The 5,560-nt window shown below is 41.3% G+C and overlaps 1 non-coding gene across 1 annotated transcript; it reads left to right on the forward strand.

The window, feature by feature from the left end:
* The first annotated feature begins 5,037 nt into the window (after positions 1-5,037).
* Positions 5,038-5,144, forward strand: LOC129676878 (U6 spliceosomal RNA). Its single transcript, XR_008720138.1, has one exon. It is a non-coding gene; the product is annotated as a U6 spliceosomal RNA (small nuclear RNA).
* Positions 5,145-5,560: the final 416 nt, after the last annotated feature.

Raw genomic sequence — 5,560 nt, forward strand, 5'->3', positions numbered from 1 at the left:
GTTGACATGACCCTGAGCCATGTGAGAAGAGAGGAAAGAGGAAAGTGAAGTACCAGATCAAAAGAGTGGGAAGGCAAATGATAAATGAAAAGACCAGGTAACCAAAATGGTTGGAATACATAAGGAAGGACAGCTGGGAGGAGGTCAGCTCAGCTCCTGGGCTAGAGACCTGGGTATGACACCCATACCTTGTAACAGGTAAGGACTGAGGGATGCTGGGGGAACCTGACAGCCACATCTGCTTTGATTGTTAAGTAGCCACCTTAATGATTCATCCCAGCATTTGAGACATAAGAGTAGAGAGGAATGAGAAGGTTGAAACTATTTCATTATAATCTCAAAAATTATTTTTAAAAGTTGAAAATGGCTTTATGGTCCAATATTCTTCAGGTACTTCAAGTATGTATTAAAGCACACCAAGTATTTCTCAGGCCTTTTCTCTCAGGTTGTGCATTTTCAAATGGGGGGTGGGGGAGAGAAAACATGCCTGTTAATCACTACCACAGCAGTTTGTCCAGAACTTCTGTGTTATTTGAACTCATGCAACTATAGAAATTTACTTTCCAGAAACAAGTTCACCAACTAATCCATATTCTTGATTCCCTTTGTGTATGACTGCCCCCAAATGTACAGTTTTCACTTTTATTGACTGTCTAAAATTGATTACCTGACTCATTACCATCTTCCCTTCTCTCCTTCCCTTTCTGTGTTGTGACTACACCAGCTTCAAAGTAGGTCAGTGAACTCAATTCTTACACAGGTCCCTCTTTATTTGTAATCACTCACCTCCAAAAAATCCTAAACAAACAAACAAAAAAACAGGGAGGTCAGTGGACACTCATTCACAGGTCTTTTTTACTTCACAGTCACCAGGCAGGGCACACCTGAAAAGAGTTGCAGGACTATGTTCTAGGCACTGGGAAGTAGAAGTAGCATTCAGTATTCAAATAAAGTGTAAACTACATGACATATAAAAGGCTGATCTACAGGAGACATTCCTTTAAACAAAAACAAATATCAAAGCACTAGAGAAAAAGGAATGGAATTATTAATGACTGGGGATTATCAGAGAATATTAACTAATAAGAGACTAGAATAATGATGCATCAACAAAACATTAATACCAACTACTGACTTTTTTAAAGATTTATTTATTTAGTATGTATACAGTATTGTGCATGCATGTACACTTGCACGCCAGAAGAGAGCACCAGATACCATTATAGATGGTTGTGAGTCACCATGTGATTGCTAGGAATTGAATTGGTGACCTCTGGAAGAGCAACCAGTTCTCTTAACCTCTTAGTTGAAAAAAAAAAACACATAGACATACTGACTTTGAAAAACACAGGCCATTCTCTTGTAGAGGGAAAGCCATTAATAAGATATTGTTTGATGTTGTACCTGTGTACAATATTAGCTGCTGAGACCTGCAACCTGACAGACACAGCTTTAGCCCATAACCTGTGTCTCAAATTTGAACTGACAGAACTGTGTCAATGAGGATTGTACATATGGGCATAGGACAATCCCTTAATTTGAAATTCAGTATTCACTGGATCAAGCTATCTGACCCAAATTGTATACCCACCAATCTGGTCTGTTTTCATTTGCATTCATGAATTAATAAATGCATGTTGGAAAATTTCAGATTAAAAAAAAACCTGACCCTGCCACATTTTTAGATAATCCTGGTGAGCAAACATGTGTGTCTCAGGATCCTATTCTCTAACAGGCCTGGTGAGCAGGCTACTTATCTGTGGATTGTTTTACAGGCAGTCTTCCCTCAGCTAAATTCTAACTGGTGCCACTAGTTTCTCAGCAATAGGAAATCCTTTACATCATCAGTTCTACTCTTCTATATCACAACTTGATATTGGAGTGCTCTCTGATACAGGACCTATCATTTATAACCCCCACAAAATCCAAATGGATCTTTTAGAACTTAGAGAACCTACCTGACACCACCAAAGATCACCAGGAACTAGGGCTAAAAAATGTTATCAGAAAGGTTACCAGACTAGTGACTCTACCAAGAGGTCACCAGGAATTGGGCCATGTTGTAAGATTCCCTACCCAAGAAACAGCCTGAGGATAACCACAAGGATGGGAAGATATCTCATCTCAAAGTGGGGCATTTGTGCTGAGCAGCCTACCAACTTTGTAGTAGAACATTGAATGACACAGAAAATACCTAACATTCCCAGAGATAGCTCGCTCAGTGTTAATTATGTTAGCTAGCCAATCATTTTCTAAAATCTTGCCCTTGATCAATGCCACCCAATCCTGTAACTGTTAAACTGGAACTTCCTGGTCCTTCCTAATACCATAATCAAAACCCTGCCCTGCAACTGCTCAGGGCTCTCCTCTCTGATCCACTGTGTTGGTGATGTTGGAGAGACCCAGCTTTAGCCCAAATAAAACTCTTTGCTCTTGCATATGTGGTCCAGCTCCTTATGATCTTTGGGGACCCTAAGATCTAGGCATAGCATTTGGGGTCTCATAATGGATCCCCAAGTCTCCCAAGCACCCCTGGCACATGGGGCTGAACAACAGCCAGTAAGTGAGCACTCTCTCTGGGTCTTTCTCTGTGTTTCTCTAGTTTCCTTTTTAGGGCCTTGGGGAAAAATTTGTAATTTGTGTGGTCAGAAAGGTTAGAGCTGATGCTTTGGACAACTGTGGGCCAGAGGGGCCCTGCAAGGCTTTCCAGAACCCCCCCCTCAAAGGCGCAAATCTGTGAAGGGTTGAGCACCGTGTTTTCTGTGATCTCTGGACCTCAGAGTGGATGGATGTGCCCCTATCTGTAAAAGGTGGTAGAGTACCCAGTTTTCTGTGATCTCTGGATCTTTGGATAAGGACAATGCAGGTATATTCTGCAGCAGAGATTTGCTGATATCCTACTTTCATTTTTTCCACTTCAGGAGTGGTGGGATCTACTGTCTGGCTCTGTGTATTTTTCTGCTGAACAAGCAATGGGATCTAGCTGTTTGTGTCTTGTTTAACTGTTTTGTCCCTTGTTGCCATTTTTTTGTCTCTGGGACTGGCTAAGGACATGGGACAGAATACTTCTATCCCTCTAGATTTGATTCTTTCCCATTTCAGGGAAGCTTGAGCCATGCTCCACATGTTCCAGTGAGAGTGGCAAGGAGCTCCCAAGGGATGGATACAGTATGTGGAGCCTCAGGCTTGGCACCTCTGTCAATGTTCTCTGGTCTCTGGTCTAGCAGAACTTAGCCACTACTCCGGTTTTGGGTCTGGCAGAGCTTGGCTGCTGCTCTGGCCTTTGATCTGGCAGAGATTTGCTGCTGCTGTGGTCTCTGGTCTGGCAGAGTTTGGCTGGTGCTTTGGCCTCTGGTCTGGTAGAGATAAACAGCTATGTTGCTGCTCCATTCTCTTGTCTGGCTAAATGCAGGTCACCATTTCAAAATCTGGTGTAGTTGGTTGGAGCCTGATTTGGGGGTAGGCCACCACTAATGGAAAAGGATGGAGGGCCTATAGAGAGACAGGCCACTGTTCTGAGTTTTGGTATTTTCTTCTTCTTTCATTCTCTTTGCACACATTGTACCCAGTACATTTTTTCTTGTGTTGTTCTATTGTGGTTTTGTTTGCTTGTGATGATCTCAGTGGGCCAGTGACCAAACAGTTGTGCTCCATGGTAACTTTGCCTGCTCCATGCACCCAGCACTACAAGCTGGGGCACCTCTGGTCTCCAGTGGGAGTACACATTTCCACATGGTTGGCTGGGAAGGCTTGGTTGGAGAGGGGTATGTGTGCAGAAAATCCTGTTGGGCTGAACCTCGTTGCCTCCTTTCTTAAATTCTGAGGAAAGTTGGTGACCTTAGGTTAGCTCTGGCTTGGAACAATGATCGTCAAGTATGGTTTTAGCCAAAACATATTGTGAGTATTACTATTATTATTATTTGGTTAAGATTCCCTGTAGCCCAGCCTAACCTGAAACTAAACAGCTATAAGATGACCTTGAATTCCTGATCCTTCTGCTCCACCTCTTAACAACTGTGCTACACCTCCAATTTCTCAAACTCCTTGTTTTGAACCATAGGTGGCTTCAACAAGGAAGTGGACAGAACCCAAAAGGAGAAGGCTTGGCTTCACTGAGCTCCTGGGTCTGTGCCAGTGTACTGGCACTTTGCCAAGAATACCTACCTAAGCACTTTGGTGCATGACTTATTAGCCTGGGTGCTCTTTCCTGCATTGGCACGTAAGAGATTATCGCCTAAGAACCACGACAATAATTTTTTAGGCAAAGTCCCAGACTGGCAACTAGAAGAATTTTGTTAGAAAATTTTAGGAAGCACATGTATGATTGTGGTTTGCATGGGTGGGGAACCTCTGTCAATGTGCTCCCTAAGTGCTAAAGAATGTAAGGGGGGATACATGAGGAATTAAACATGTCTGGGTAGTTACCTCCCCCCCCAAAAAAAAATGAGTTCCTTTACTTAATGTCCAGTGCAAGAAAAAAAAATAGCTAGAATTCATTTGGGATTCAAGGTCTAGACATGAGACAGCAGGGGTCCTTTTGGCAATGCTTTTACAGAATTGCATCCATTCAAGAGCAATGTTTGTAAATTCACACTGAGCAAGGAAGGAAGGAAGGGAATGGGAGGGAATGGGAGGGGAGGGAAGGGGAGGAGAGGGGAGGAACATGTTCAAAAATTTCCTGGCAAGAAAACAGAAAGGAAAAAAAAACCTGCTTAATTAAGTTCCACATTTTGCGTGTATGCACAAGAATTCTTAAGTTGTGTTTATGTGTACATCCTTTCATCATATTTATATAAATGCATATAAATATTATACATATACTCTAAAAGCTTGCAGAATATTGGTGTTTCAATGTCTTCCTCACATTTCAACTGAATTATTTTTGGACCCTAAATTTAAACCTAACTCTTATCAATATTTGGAGGTTTTTCTTGTTTTGAATGTGTGGTTTTATTTTCTTAGTTATCAGTGTGTACACAGTCCCTTACATCAGGGTCATCATACTTGGGTCTCTAGAAAAGTAATGAAAAACAATAAGTGCTCGCTTCGGCAGCACATATACTAAAATTGGAACGATACAGAGAAGATTAGCATGGCCCCTGCGCAAGGATGACACGCAAATTCGTGAAGCGTTCCATATTTTTAAATGTAACTGATAAGAAAAAAATAAAATTAAAAAAAAACAAGTATAAAAAAGCTCATAAGCACAGAAAAAAAAGAAAAACAATAAACAGTGCTAATAATGTTAATGACTAAAATGAAAGTAACTCAATGCATTGTACAATGATCTCAGATGATCTTTTCAGACAGAACATTTTATGATGCTTTTTTTTTTCAGGAGGAATAAAATGCCTGTTAAGCTTAGGGCTTCTTTACAGCATGCTCTTGAAAACAAGGTTTAAGATGCATTCTGAAGTCATAACATCTAATGATGTACAGAGAGGACACAATCAGCTTTGTGGATATGGTCTCCTAGGGATAAGTATGGCAGGATGCAAAGCCCAGGACATTTTCTGAGGACCTGACCTCTCATAAAACCTTATGAAAACATAGGCTTTTT

Source organism: Psammomys obesus, unplaced genomic scaffold, assembly GCF_907164565.1.
Source record: "Psammomys obesus unplaced genomic scaffold, mPsaObe1.curated_primary_1811, whole genome shotgun sequence".
NCBI lineage: Eukaryota > Metazoa > Chordata > Mammalia > Rodentia > Muridae > Psammomys > Psammomys obesus.